This window comes from Strigops habroptila, chromosome W, assembly GCF_004027225.2.
Source record: "Strigops habroptila isolate Jane chromosome W, bStrHab1.2.pri, whole genome shotgun sequence".
Lineage (NCBI taxonomy): Eukaryota > Metazoa > Chordata > Aves > Psittaciformes > Psittacidae > Strigops > Strigops habroptila.
Window position 1 is genome coordinate 10,625,929 of NC_044301.2, and position 16,021 is coordinate 10,641,949.

General features: G+C 47.3%; 1 protein-coding gene across 1 annotated transcript in view; it reads left to right on the forward strand.

The window, feature by feature from the left end:
* LOC115619069 (cadherin-11-like) overlaps window positions 1-16,021 on the forward strand; it is an 86,132-nt gene that overhangs the window by 34,431 nt on the left and 35,680 nt on the right. The gene's annotated exons all lie outside the window — the stretch shown is intronic.

A 16,021-nucleotide genomic window follows, 5' to 3' on the forward strand; every position in this document is an offset into this window, starting at 1 on the left:
ATTTTAGAGGACAAATGAAGACCTTTTCCAAATACAGGGAATTCAAACTATGTACAGTGTGGTACACAGGAATATTTTTTTCTGCCTGAAAAAGTTGTATAAAATATTTTATTAAGTTTTATTTACATGCATATATAGCTATATAGGCATGTATGTATAAAAAGTATGTATCTACTTGCTGTGGATCTGCTTCTAAATTTAGTTTTTAGAAGAAACTCAGAGAAGTCGGAAACATTGGAGGGTTTGATTTATGATATTTAAAATGACAGAACATACCTGCCTTCAGGTCACCCAATCCACTTGTATTCTTGGTACCCAGATAGGATGGAACTGGAGCAGCATGAAGCTAATTAATACACACTTTATCCTCAAGGGTCTATCATCTACCTTCAGGCACTTGTGACCCAAAAGCAAGGAAAAACTGATAAAGTCATATTGTACTGTGTGTGTGAAGAGCCTGGGCGCTCATGTGATCTGTGAAGAGCTTTTTTGATGGGGGCTAACTTGTTCCTTGTGAGCCCGCATGAACATTTTCTCTTACTTCTAAGATGAGATATGAGCTTTAATCTGTAGTCTGTTAATATTCTGAAAAGCCTTAAAATGTATTTTTGTCTCTCGTGAGACCATACAGATATTCTGCTTTTTAGTTTGTTGATTTCTGCCATTGTTCATGTCTTTCCATGTCTAGCAGCTTAGAATTCAGGACAGTTGACTACTTTTCAATGCAAAGGATTTGGAAGCAGTTAGTCTCACCAATTCCCTACTTGTGGCATTGCAACCTGCTGAATGATAGTCAGCAGTCAACAGCATGGTGAAGGGATGGGAACACCAAGGGAAAATATATTGGTAAAGAATATAATGTAAAAACAGAATAGTTGATAAGAAAGAGAAAGAGACTGTTTACCTGCTGTCCTGGGTTCATCTGTAACAGCTATTTTTCTCCTGAGAAGCTGGTGCAGTGCTGTGTTTTTGACTTTCAGTCTGGGAACAATGCCGAAAACACACCGATGTTTTTAGTTCTTGCTAAGTAATGCAGTCTCATGCTCTGCCAGGGAGGAGGGGCATGGGAAGCCATGAGGAAGCAGAGACAGGGCACCTGACCAAAAGTAGCCAAAGGGATATTCCATACCACAGCATGTCATGTCCAGTAAACGGGGGGATTCACCTGGAAGGTCCAGGTCGCTTCTCGGCTCGGGCTGGGTATCGGTCGGTGGGTGGAGAGAGATTGTACTGTGCATCACAAGTGTTTATTGTTGGGTTTTTTTCCATTCCATTTTTAGTTTTATATTCTCTTCCCTTGTTATTTCCCTTATCATTATTACTATTGGTGGTAGCAGTAGTGGTTTTGTATTATACCTTAGTTACTGGACTGTTCTTATCTCAACCTGTGGACTTTACATTCTTTCGATTCTCCTCCCCATCCCTCCGGGAGCAGGGGGGAAGAAGGAGGAGTGAGCGAACGGCTGCGTGGTTCTGAGTTACCAGCTGGGCTTAAACCATGACAGTTCTTTTTGGCTCCCAACGTGGGGCATGAAGGGTTGAGAAAACGACAGATCTGACCAGAGTGTGTCAAAACGTATTTGTGATAAGCATTCATTGTTTTGGATTAATAGTCACTTGTCACAATGTTGATTTATTTGCTCTCAGAGTTGTTGCGCTTGGTATTAGAGTTTCATTATGTCTCACCTTACTTGCAGCCAGTATTTGCTGGTTTAGTGTTTATTGGCTTTGGGGTCTGGGCTAAGATTCTCGTTTTGTTGTACTTTATGGCAATGACTTCTAATACAATAGAATTATTGATCGTAAAATTGATCTGGTATGCGTTCTCAGCATGGCCGTCACCTCTATACTTTGAGATGCATGTAATGGGAATTGTTAACAATTACATCTATTTTCCCCCCCCCCTCGGAGGGCCAACCTAGGAAGTAGACACCTTCTCACACTGTCCACTCCCCCACCAGGCCATTTACAGTAGATATTGGGAATTTTAAAGATTTCAAATATCCTTTTGATGCCCTTGAAACCAGCCTGCTCCTTTTGCTGGGAACCAGCATGACGCTGAATATGCTGCTTGTGTTTTACCTGTGACTATGCCACCCTAAGAAGGCCCAATCTCATCTGCTAAACAGGTGGGCCCCTCCAGTGCTTTGGAACTTCACCCCTGAACAAGTGTGAAATCTGGAAAAAACTAGTAAAACACTTAAACGAGGTGTGCTGTTGTCCTGGCAATACCAGAGAGGGACAAATCACTGCAATGTGCTGGGGTTTGGCCTAGGCATAAAGAGCCCTGCTCTGTAAGGAGCACGAAATAGATGTCTCTGGATCTGATGACCAAGGAACAGACAACATGGCTGCTCCATCCAAAGCAACAAGCACAGCAGCTTCCGCAACCCCAGCGACAAGCACAGCAGCTACTCAAACTCCAACAACAGACACTGCAGCCACTGCAACCGCAGTGACAGACACTGCAGCTACTCCAACCCCAGTAGTAGGCACTGTAGATGAACCAAAGGACCAATCCATGCCACTGTCAGTTGCCCCATAAGAAAGAGGAAAAGCAAACAAAAAGCAGGAAAAGCAACTCGCATAGTGAAGGAAGATGAAGATTGAACGCACGAACTCGAGGGAGCAATATCTGAACGACAAGAATGCACTAATTACACAATGAGCTCGAATAGGAAATCCCAGTCATCCAGGAATTCTAGAAGTCATCATGGACTGGCCAGAGGGCAAAGATTTTGGGATGTCACCAGAAGAGGAGGTGATGCGTGCTGAAGAGGCCCCACCATATATTGAACTGTCAGAGAGTGAAAAGCAATATGCCTTTTTTACTGATGGGTCCTGCTGTATTGTTGGAAAACATCAGAGATGGAAGGCAGCTGTGTGGAGTCCCCTGGGACAAGTTGCAGAAACTGCTGAAGGAGAGGGTGAATCGAGTCAGTTTGCAGAGGTGAAAGCCATCCAGCTGGCCTTGGACATTGCTGAACGAGAAAAATGGCCAGTACTTTATCTCTTTTCTGACTCATGGATGGTGGCAAACATCCTGTGGGGGTGGTTGCAGCAATGGAAGCAGAGCAACTGGCAACGCAGAAGTAAACCCATCTGGGCTGCTGCATTGTGGCAAGATATCGCTGCTCGGGTGCAGAAACTGGTGGTGAAGGTACGCCACGTAGATGCTCATGTACCCAAGAGTAGGGCCACTGAGGAACACCAGAACAACCAGCAAGTGGATAAAGCTGCTAAGATTGAAGTGGCTCAGATGGACTTAGATTGGCAACATAAGGGTGAATTATTTTAGCCCCGTGGGCCCATGACGCCTCAGTCCATCAAGGCAGAACCTTCAACAGGAAAAAGATGTCTCTGGATCTGATGGCAAAGCAACAGACAATGCAGCTACTCCAACTCCAAGTACAGCAGCAACACCAACTCCAGCAACAAGTACAGCAGCTACTCAAAACCTGACAGAAACAGACAACGCAACTGTTGGTGTTACTCAACCCCCAAGCACAGCAGCTGCACCAAACCCGAAACAGACACTGCAGCCACTCCAAACCTAGGGGCAGACACTGCAGCCACTACAACCACAGTGACAGACAGTGCAGCTAAACCAAATGGCCAATTAGGGACATCGGTTGCCCCTGTAAGCAAGGGGAAAAGCAAATGAGAGGCACAATGAGAAACCCGTGCAGTGAAGAAAGATGAAGTCCCAATGCATTTACCACAGGGGACAGCATCTGAACAAGAGATAATAATACGTGAATCAGAGGAACAGGAAGAAGAAGAAGAGGTGAATTCTCGACCCTGGACCTCGATCGAGCTGTGGAATATGTGAAAAGATTTCAGCTGTCTTCAGGGGAGCACATCATCACCTGGTTGCTCCGATGCTGGGACAGTGGGGCCGACGGTCACAAACTAGAAGGTAGAGAAGCCAAGCAGCTGGGATCACTTGCTAGGGAAGGAGGAATTGACAAAGCGATTGCAAGAGAGAAGCAAGCCCTCAGCCTTTGGAGGCGGCTCCTGGCAGCTGTGAAGGAAAGGTTTCCCTACAAGGAGGATGTTATGAGTTGCTCAGCCAACTGGACCACGATAGAGAGAGGCATCCAGTCCCTGAGGGAATCAGCCATTCTAGAGATGATCTATCCTAGGCTGGATGCCAGGAACACATCCGTAGATCCAGATGAAGTCGAATGTACATGACCCATGTGGCAGAAAATTACACAGAGTGTACCATCATCATATGCCCACTCATTGGCATCAGTGACCTGGAATGACATAGCACCACCAACAGTGGATGAAGTGACTCATCAACTCCGAGAGTTCGAAGACAATCTCACCCCTTCCATCATTTCAGCTGTGGAAAAACTGTCCCAGGAGTTCAAACAATTGAGAGATGATTTATCCGATCTATCCAGCTCCCCACGCGTACCGACCCATGTCTCAGCTATTAAGAGAAGGCGCCCTACTGCTCGAGAGAAAATCTAGGAGGTACATGCCAGAGGCCACCCTATGGTTTTACCTGCGGGATCACGAAGAAGACATGAGAAAGTGGGATGGAAAATCTACCTCAGTTCTGGAGCAATGGGTGTGAACGTGAACTGAAGAGGAGAACAATGGTCAAGGATGATCCTCCCAGGAAAGCTGCTGCTCCAGTCTCTGGTGAGCAGTTTCCCAGATGGAGTGGAAGAGCTGATTTTACTCCAGCTCCTGTGATAAGGAATACTAATACCTTTTTACAAGACCTAAGTGGAGAATCTTATGATCACTATTAGAGGGGCCCTGCCTCCAGCCAGGTGGAGGAGAGGGATAATCGGGTTTACTGGACTGTGTGGATCAGATGGCCTGGCACATCAGTCCCACAGAAGTATAAGGCTCTAGTAGATACCGGTGCACAGTGTACCCTGATGCCATCAAGGTATCCAGGGTGGAACCCATTTATATTTCTGGAGTGACAGGAGGATCCCAAGAGTTGACTGTACTGGAGGCTGAAATCAGCCTGACTGGGAGGAAGTGGCAAAAGCACCCCATTGTAACTGGTCCTGGGGCTCCATGCATCCTTGGCATAGACTATCTCAGGAGAGGGTACTTCAAAGACCTAAAAGGGTACCGATGGGCTTTTGGTATTGCTGCCTTAGATACAGAGGAAATAAAGCAGCTGTCCGCCTTGCCCGGTCTCTCAGAGGACCCTTTTGTTGTGGGGTTGCTGAAGGCCGATAAACAACGAGTGCCAATTGTGACCACAGCAGTGCACCGGCGGCAATATCGCACCAACTGAGACTCCCAGATTCCCATCCATAAGCTGATCCGTAGACTGGAGAACCAAGGAGTAGTATGAAGAACCCGCTCACCCTTTAATAGCCCCATATGGCCAGTGCAAAAGTCTAATGGAGAAGGGAGACTAACAGTAGACTATCGTGGCCTGAATGAAGTCACACCACCATTGAGTGCTGCTGTACCAGACATGCTAGACCTTCAATATGAACTGGAGTCAAAGGCAGCCAAGTGGGATGCCACAATTAATATTGCCAATGCATGTTTCTCAATCCCTTTGGCAGCAGAATACAGGCCACAGTTTGCTTTCACCTGGAGGGGCGTCCAGTACACTTGGAACCGACTGCCCCAGGGGTGGAAACACAGCCCTACCATCTGCCATGGATTGATCCAGACTGCACTGGAACAGGGGCAAGCTCCAGAACACCTGCAATACATTGATGACATCATCGTGTGGGGTGATACAGCAGAAGAAGTTTTTGAGAAAGGGAGGAAGATAATCCAAATCCTGCTGAAGGCCGGTTTTGCCATAAAACGGAATAAGGTCAAGGGACCTGCACAGGAGATTCAATTTTTGGGAATAAAATGGCAAGATGGACATCACCAGATCCCCACAGATGTGATCAACAAGATAACAGCAATGTTTCCACCAACTAACAAGAAAGAAACACAAGCTTTCTTAGGTGTTGTGGGGTTCTGGAGAATGCACATCCCAAATTACAGTCTGATTGTAAGCCCTCTCTACCACGTGACCCGGAAGAAGAATGATTTCAAATGGGGCCCTGAGCGACAACAAGCCTTTGAACAAATTAAACGAGAAATAGTTCATGCAGTAGCCCTTGGACCAGTCCGGGCCGGGCCAGATGTGAAAAATGTGCTCTATACCGCAGCTGGGGAGAATGGTCCTACCTGGATCCTCTGACAGAAAGCTCCAGGGGAAACTCGAGATCGACCCCTCGGCTTTTGGAGTCGGGGATATAAAGGATCCGAGGCCAGCTATACTCCCACTGAAAAAGAGATACTGGCAGCCTATGAAGGGGTTCGAGCTGCCTCAGAAGTGATCGGAACTGAAGCGCAGCTCCTCCTGGCACCCTGGTTTCCTGTGCTGGGCTGGATGTTCAAAGGAATGGTCTCCTCTACACATCATGCAACTGAAGCTACATGGAGTAAGTGGGCCGCACTAATTACACAACGAGCTCGAATAGGAAATCCCAGTCATCCAGGAATTCTAGAAGTCATCATGGACTGGCCAGAGGGCAAAGATTTTGGGATGTCACCAGAAGAGGAGGTGATGCGTGCTGAAGAGGCCCCACCATATATTGAACTGTCAGAGAGTGAAAAGCAATATGCCTTGTTTACTGATGTGTCCTGCTGTATTGTGGGAAAGCATCGGAGATGGAAGACAGCTGTGTGGAGTCCCCTGCATCAAGTTGCAGAAACTGCTGAAGGAGAGGGTGAATGGAGTCAGTTTGCAGAGGTGAAAGCCATCCAGGTGGCCCTGGACATTGCTGAACAAGAAAAATGGCCAGTACTTTATACTGACTCATGGATGGTGGCAAATGCCCTGTGGGGGTGGTTGCAGCAATGGAAGCAGAGCAACTGGCAACGCAGAAGTAAACCCATCTAGGCTGCTGCATTGTGGCAAGATATCGCTGCTCGGGTGCAGAACCTGGTGGTGAAGGTGCGCCACGTAGATGCTCATGTACCCAAGGGTCAGGCCACTGAGGAACACGAGAACAACCAGCAAGTGGATAATGCTGCTAAGATTGAAGTGGCTCAGATGGACTTAGATTGGCAACATAAGGGTGAATTATTTTTAGCCTGGTGGGCCCATGACACCTCAGGCCATCAAGGCAGAGATGCAACATATAGATGGGCTCGTGATCGAGGGGTGGACTTAACGATGGACACTATTGCCCAGGTTATTCACGAATGTGAAACGTGCTGCAATTAAGCAAGCCAAGCGGTTAAAGCCTCTCTGGTATGGAGGACGATGGCTGAAGTACAAGTATGGGGAGGCCTGGCAGATTGACTATATCACATTCCCACCAACCCGCCAAGGCAAGCGCTATGTGCTTGCCATGGTGGCAGCAACCACTGGCTGGCTGGAAACATACGCTGTGTCCCACGCCACTGCTCGGAACACTATCCTGGGCCTTGAGAAACAAGTTTTTGGCGACATGGCACCCCAGAGAGAATTGTGTCCGACAATGGGACTCATTTCCGGAACAACCTCATAGACACTTGGGCCAAAGAGCAAGGCATTGAGTGGGTATACCACATCCCCTACCATGCACCAGCCTCTGGGAAAATCAAACAGTACAATGAGCTGTTAAAAACTACACTGAGAGCAATGGGTGGTGGGACTTTCAAACACTGGGATACCCATTTCCCAAAAGCCACCTGGTTGGTCAACAGTAGGGGATCTGCCAACAGGGCTGGCCCAGCCCAATCAGAACTTTTACGTCCTGTAGAGGGGGATAAAGTTCCTATGGTGCACATAAAGAATTTGTTGGGGAAGACAGTCTGGGTTATTCCTGCTTCAGGTAAAGGCAAACCCACTCGTGGGGTTGCTTTTGCTCAGGGACCTGGATAGACTTGGTGGGTAATGCGGGAAGATGGGGAAGTCCAGTGTGTACCTCAAGGGGATTTAATTTTGGGGGAAAACAGCCAATGAACTCAATTGTATGCTTTTGCCTGCTCTATGACACTTTTATAGCCCACCAGCTAGATATCTTCAGGTTGCCAGCAACTGACCCTGACTTCCCTCCGATCATCACCTCAACAAAGAATGAAATTTGAGGAAACCAGAGGAGCTCAGCAGTGACCAGACAAGTTTGGCGTGTGTCAGCAGCAGGCAACAACCCAACACTACATACCGTCCCTCCTGCCCTGAAAGACTCTTACGAGAGATGGAGCCTGACATCATGGACTGGATGAATTCAGCAATTTTTATAGGGATTGGTCCATGGACTAGGGAATGATATCTTTCTCTGTGTGTGGGTGTGGGTGTATATATATTTGTATATATGGGACAGGGGCGATGGTGTGTTGAGAGATGTGGGATCTGAGCATGACGTGAATGGTATAGAATAAGGGGTGGATACTGTCCTGGGTTCAGCTACAGCAGTCATTTTTCTCCTTCTTAGTAGCTGGTGCAGTGCTGTGTTTTTTAACTTTCCGCCTGGGAACAATGCTTATAACACTCATGTTTTTAGGTCTTGCTAAGTAATGTTTACTCCGACCAAGGACTTTCTCAGTCTCATGCTTTGCCAGGGAGGAGGGGAAGCCGGGAGGAAGCAGAGACAGGACACCTGACCCAAACTAGCCAAAGGGGTATTCCATACCACAGCACGTCATGCCCAGTATATAAACCAGGGGGAGTTACCCGGAAGGCCCAGATCACTGCTCGGGTCGGGCTCGGTATCGGTCGGCGGGTGGTGAGCAATTGTATCCTCTCCCCTTGTTATTTCACTAATCATTATTATCATTGGTGGTAGCAGTAGTGGTTTTGTATTATACCTTAGTTGTGGGACTGCTCTTATCTCAACCCGTGGGAGTTACATTCTTCCCATTCTCCTCCCCATCCCTCCGGGAGCGGGGGTGGAAAAAGGGGGGGAGTGAGCGAGCGTCTGTGTGGTTCTGAGTTACCGGCTGGGCTCAAACCACGACATCAGGCAATTAAGAGATGATCTATCTAGCTCCCCACGTGTACAGATCTGCATCTCAGCTATTAACAGTAGGCGCCCTATTGCCTGAGAGGGAAGATAGATATAGGAGCTACATGCCACTCTATGGTTTTACCTTCGGGATCACAGAGAAGACACAAGAAAGTGGGATGGAAAACCTACCTCAGTTCTGGAGGAACTGATACATGATTTGAAAAGGAAAACGATGGTCCATGATGATCCTCCCAGGAAAGTTGCTGCTCCAGTCTCTGGTGGGCAGTTGCAAAGATGGAGTAGAAGAGCTGATTTTACTCCGACCTCCTATGAAAAGGAATTCTAATCCCTTTGTACAAGAACTAAGTGAAGAATCTCATAATTGCTGGTAGAGGAGCCCTGTCTCCAGCCAGGTGGAGGAGAGGGACAATCGGGTTTACTGGACTGTGTATCAGATGGCCTGGCACATCAGTCCCACAGAAGTATAAGGCTCTAATAGATACCGGTGCACAGTGTACCCTGATGCCATCAAGGTATCAAGGGGTGGAACCCATTTATATTTCTGGAGTGACAGGAGGATCCCAGGAGTTGACTGTACTGGAGGTTGAAATCAGCCTGACTGGGAGGAAATGGCAAAAACACCCCATTGTGACTGGTCCAGGGGCTCCATGCATCCTTGGCATAGACTATCTCAGGAGAGGGTATTTCAAAGACCCAAAAGGGTATAGATGGGCTTTTGGTATCGCTGCCTTGGAGACAGAGGAAATTAAACAGCTGTCCACCTTGCCCGGTCTCTCAGAGGATCCTTCTGTTGTGGGGTTACTGAAGGTCGAAAAACAACAAGTGCCAATTGTGACCACAACAGTGCACCAGCAGCAATATCGCACCAACCGACACTCCCTGACTCCCATCCATAAGCTGATCCGTAGACTGGAGAGCCAAGGAGTGATAAGCAGGACCCACTAACCCTTTAATAGTGCCATATGGCCAGTGCGAAATCTAATGGAGAGTGGAGGCTTAGAGTAGTCTATCGTGGCCTGAATGAAGTCACACCACCATTGAGTGCTGCAGTACCGGACGTGATAGAACTGGCTGGGCGTAAACCATGATACCTGCTTTGAACAGAGCCTTGTTTGTGTGAAACTTTCTGCAGCTCTTGGGTTTTGCCCTTTTCTTGCATGTCCTGCCTTTCTTGCATGTCCTGCCTTTCTTGCATGTCCTGTCTTCCACAAGCTGTCCCCTAGCATTGCAAGGTCCTTCTTTCCTTCTGCAGGAAGGTACAGGATGGTACAACTGCTTCTTTCACTGTTTGTTTTCAAATCTCATTTTATGACGTGCTACTTATGGGAATAATGGGTTGGAAACTTAGCTCCTCCAGGACTAAACTCCGTGTTGTAGAATACAGCTATTAACACTTTCCTACCTCAGAACCAAGAAGTAATAAAAGCAATCTGAAGTGTTTAGTTATTGCAGTGGTGGAAGCCAATAACAGGGGAAATGTGTGCTCCTCCAGCACTGCTGCTCAACACAAGGTACACCTTAGGTCTGCTGTAGGTGTTTTCGGTGCTCAGGAGGACACACAGAACATTGCAAATGTCCCCGACTCACAAATGTGGTCAGGTATCAAAGTTATTAGCCCTGACCTGCCAAAAGTCCCTGTAATTGCATATGTATGTTTTTATAAGACAGACTATACAAGATGGCCTTTTTATTCTTTCTGATGCAATTCTTGCTCTTTGTTTTGTTCTATTACTTTTCATGTGACCATCTTTCAGCATAAGATGGTAAGCCTTTAAAGTGTTCATGTCCACACAGAGTGACCTTGGTCATGCTGCTAATTTCAGCTATTAACATTAACGAAGTGACAGCCTTAATAACCTAAAGTAACTGAAAATGGCGCTGCTTTTGGTGGTGGAGTTGGACCAGATGTCCTCCAGAGGTCCCTTCCCACCTAAATTATTCTAGGATGGATATTGGTTGCTGCACAGAATAGAATAGGATCATAGAATAGTAAGGGTTGGAAAGGACCTTAAGATCATCTAGTTCCAACCCCCCTGCCATGGGCAGGGACACCTTGCCCTAAACCACGTGGCTCAAGGCTCTGTCCAACCTGGCCTTGAACACCGCCAGGGATGGAGCATCCACAACCTCCCTGGGCAACCCATTCCAGTGCTTCACCACCCTCACTGTAAAGAACTTCTTCCTTATATCTAATCTAAACTTCCTCTGTTTAAGTTTGAACCCATTACCCCTTGTCCTACCACTACAGTCCCTAAGGAAGAGTCCCTCCCCAGCATCCTTGTAGACCCCCTTCAGATACTGGAAGGCTGCTATGAGGTCACCACGCAGCCTTCTCTTCTCCAGGCTGAACAGCCCCAACTCTCTCAGCCTGTCTTCATATGGGAGGTGCTCCAGCCCTCTTATCATCCTCGTGGCCCTCCTCTGGACTCGCTCCAACAGCTCCATGTCCTTTTTATGTTGAGGACACCAGAACTGTATGCAGTACTCCAAGGGAGGTCTCACAAGAGCAGAGTAGAGGGGCAGGATCACCTCCTTCGACCTGCTGGTCACGCTTCTTTTGATGCAGCCCAGGATACAGTTGGCTTTCTGGGCTGCAAGCGCACACTGCCGGCTCATGTTAAGCTTTTCGTCAACCAACACCCCCAAGTCCTTCTCTGCAGGGCTGCTCTGAATCTCTTCTCTGCCCAGCCTGTAGCAGTGCCTGGGGTTGCCCCGACCCAGGTGTAGGACCTTGCACTTGGCTTGGTTAAACTTCATAAGGTTGGCATCAGTCCACCTCACAAGCGTGTCAAGGTCCCTCTGGATGGCATCCCTTCCCTCCAGCGTATCAACCGAACCACACAGCTTGGTGTCGTCGGCAAACTTGCTGAGGGTGCACTCAATCCCACTGTCCATGTCACCGACAAAGATGTTGAACAGGACCGGTCCCAACACCGATCCCTGAGGGACACCACTCGTTACAGGTTTCCAACAGGACATCGAGCCATTTACCACAACTCTTTGCGTGCGGCCATCGAGCCAGTTTTTTATCCACCGAGTGGTCCATCTATCAGTCATCGGGAACTTCACCTGACTGCAATGATTTTTCAAATATGATGGACAGTGGCTTAGCAACTTCATTCGCCAGCTCCTTCAGGACCCGTGGATGGATTTCATCAGGTCCCATGGACTTGTGCACGTTCAGGTTCTTAAGATGGTCTCGAACCTGATCCTCTCCTACGGTGGGCCTAAGGTCTTCATTTTCACAGTCCCTGCATTTGATTTCCAAGACTTTCATGGTGTGGTCAGAGCATTTGCTGGTGAAGACTGAGGCAAAGAAGTCATTAAAAACCTCAGCCTTCTCCAAATCCATGGTAGCCAGTTCTCCTGATCGCTTCCGGAGAGGGCCCACGTTGTCCCTAGTCTGTCTTTTATTTGCCACGTACCTACAGAATCCTTTCCTGTTATCTTTTACATCCCTTGCCAAACTTAATTCTAGCTGGGCCTTAGCTTTCCTAACCTGGTCCCTAGCTTCCCGGGCAATGCTCCTATATTCTTCCCAGGCCGCCTGTCCTTGCTTCCACCTTCTATAAGCTTCTTTTTTCCCTCTAAGTTTCCTCAGCAGCTCCTTGTCCATCCATGGAGGTCTCCTGGCCCTCCTGCTGCACTTTCTTCTAGTCGGGATGCAACACTCTTGAGCACGTAGCAGGTGATCCTTGAATATCGACCAGCAGTCTTGGGCCCCCCTGCCCTCTAGGACTATATCCCATGAAACCTTACTAAGGAGGTTCCTGATGAGGCCAAAGTCTGCTCTCTTGAAGTCCAGGGCAGGGAGCTTGCTGCATGCTCTTCTCACTGTCCTGAGGATCTCAAACTCAACCATCTCGTGATCACTACAGCCAAGGCTGCCCTGGAGCGTTACATTTCCAACCAGTCCCTCCCTGTTGGTGAGCACGAGGTCCAGCATGGCACCTCTCCTTGTCGGCTCCTCTATTGTTTGAAAGAGGAAGTTGTCTTCCACACGATCGAGGAACCTCCTGGATTGGTTGTGCCGGGCCATGCCGTCCCTCCAACAGATGTCAGGATGGTTGTAGTCCCCCATGAGGACAAGGGCCTGCGAGCGTGAGGCTGCTCCTATCTGTCTGTAGAGCGCTTCATCCATAGAGTCCTCTTGATCAGGCGGCCTGTAACAGATCCCCACCGTAATGTCCCCCATTGCTGTTTTCCCTTTGATCCTGACCCACAAACACTCTGTTACCTCATCACCCGTCCCCAGACAGAGTTCCATACTCTCTAGCCTATCACTGACATAGATAGCAATGCCCCCTCCCCGTCTGCCTGGCCTGTCTTTTCTAAACAGCCTGTAACCTTCCATTCCAACACTCCAGTCATAGGAGCCATCCCACCATGTTTCTGTGATACCAATGACATCATATTCCTGTAGCCTTGCACACATCTCTAATTCCTCTTGTTTGTTCCCCATACTACAGGTGTTTGTATAGAGGCCCGTTAGCCGAGCTCCAAATGCAGCCGACTCAATGGCTGGGGCAGCTGGAACATCTCTACATCCTCCAAGCACTTATTACAGGTGCTGGCAACTGACCAGGAGTGTTGGGATGGATCAATGCTCCCCTCCCCCAACACATCTAGTTTAAAGCTTTCTTGACCAGCCTGGCAAGCCTCCTACCAAAACAGCTCTTCCCCTTCTTTGTCAGACCAGCTCCACCAGCCTCCAGTACATCTGGCCTCCCAAATGGAGCCCCATGTTCTAAATAGCCAAACCCCTGACTATGGCACCACTGTTCTAACCATTTATTAACCTGCCAAATATGCCTAGCTTTTTTAAGGTCCTCCCCTTTGTCCTGGAGAATCAATGAAAAAACTATCTATCTGAGCTCCAGAGCCCCTAACCACCTCTCCCAGGGCTCTGTAGTCCTTCTTAATGTTCTCCAGGCTACTGCTATCTATATCTCTAGCACCCACATAGACCACTAGAAGGGGGTAATAGTCAGCAGGACTTACTAGAGCAGGCAGCCTCTCAGCAACATTCCTGATCCGAGCCCCTGGCAGGCAACACACCTCCCTCGAGACTGGATCAGGCTGGCAGATGGGTGCCTCTGTGCCTTTCAAAGTAGAGTCCCCTACTACTATGACCCACAATGTCCTCCAGAGGTCCCTTCCCACCTAAATTATTCTAGGATGGATATTGGTTGCTGCATGTGGGGATTCACATTACTTGACTTAGCTGCCTGTAGTAAGTGGAAAAAGATAGATTCTCTTGGAAGGTGATTCTGAGCATAAGCTTATTTAGATACTAAGATAATAGCTTGCAGAAGTAATTTATATATAGCCGAGGACAGTACCCTCCTAGTCAAGGCACCCAGGCACTCTAGCAGGGTTAAATGCTGGTTTTGCACTGAGACTTAAACTTCAGTGCAGATCCGTGTTTCTTATACCTAAACAGAGACTGCTGGTGATAAAAATGTATGGTGTGCTTGTGTGTCATGTAGTAGGAACTAGAATAAAACTATGAGAGCTGACAGGAAACAGATTTTGTTGAAGACATATGTTGCATTAAAAGGTAAGACAATTTGGCAGAAAATAAACCCCCTTGCTTTCCAGCTGGTCCTCAGATATTAGAGGGGCCGGGTGCGGCTAGGGTTAGATTCTGAATGATGCCCAATTTGCCACTATCAGTCCGGTCGCATTCAATATATTGAACAATCACAATTCCGGATGCACTAATAGTGCACTGCACCTTCAGTCTAATCGTGCTCATGAACTAAACATGGCCACACTGAAGGATCTGGTTGCATTCAATGAGAGAATTATTACGATTAGCTACTTAAACAGTGCAGTTTATTGAAGCAACAGATACAGGTTCTTATGGATTGCCGGTGATAAATACACTGTCTGCAAAAGCACGTGCAAACAATAGGGTATACAACTGCGCGACAAAGTTATGAATAACACATCCTGGCTTTAAAATATAAAAGTAAAAAGTAACTCTATATAGAGATTCCTAAATTTCCCGGGGAAGCACTGGATACAGTGCAAGTCTTACCCAAAGGCATCCCTATGGGGGGGAAGAAAGGTCCAGCCCGTTGACCGGTCCCAGGAGTCAAGGGTAATCTGCTGATGGAATCTTCCTCAACTCGTCCACGATGATGTCTTCCGTAATGCCCCCCACTCCTCGGGCCATTTTTATACGATTTTTCACTTTCAAGGTGGAGCTTGAGTAGTCTAGTCATACATACCTTTATTGTTATTGGTGTAAAATTCTCTTGCTTCGCTTTTAAAGGTATATTCCACAAGAAATTCAAAGAGCATGCTCAAAGAGGCGTGGTCTCACTTTGGAGGCATGTAGCATTGGAGATGGATGTGTGTTTTCGTATTAAAATGCATTATAATGAAGCAAAATTCACACAAAGGACAGCATTTTGTCAAAAGGTGACAGACCATTGGCTCAGGGCAGCAAGTATGCAGCTTATCAGTTTTAAGTACCACCTAGTTCCCATCTCTGCTGGTGTTGGGACAGAGCTTGGCCGCAGAATCTCTACTCCATCCTCTGTGAAGCAATGTTGCCACGGGAACCACTGTGAAGAGAATTCCTGGCATACCAGGTGCAGCTGCATCTTACCCTGAAAGTCCGTTTTTCCTTTATGTGTGAGCAATGCTACATTTTTAAATATAAGTTTAATTTCTAAATCATATTCAGTAATTATTCCACAACATACTATTGAATTGCGAATTGCCTAAGTGATCAGAATAACTTTGCACAAATTACATCTGTACAGATGATACAGCTTCAGGAGGGAGGGGAGTTTGGGCAATGCATAGCATAGAATAGCAAACATCAAAAAATGGCATTCAAGAAGTCAAGTTTGAACTTTATGTTAAATCAGAACTTATGCCTATATTTTTAGAACAGTTAATTATTCACTGAGGAGAGAAGGTGAGAGAAAAAAATGGCGAAGCTCTGCACCCAGAGTGGAGATACTCAGCTGGCATGTGGGAGTTCTGAACTGAGGCCTCTGTCCTCTGAATTTTATACTGTTTAGTACATTTTTCATAGGTGAAATGTTTTATAG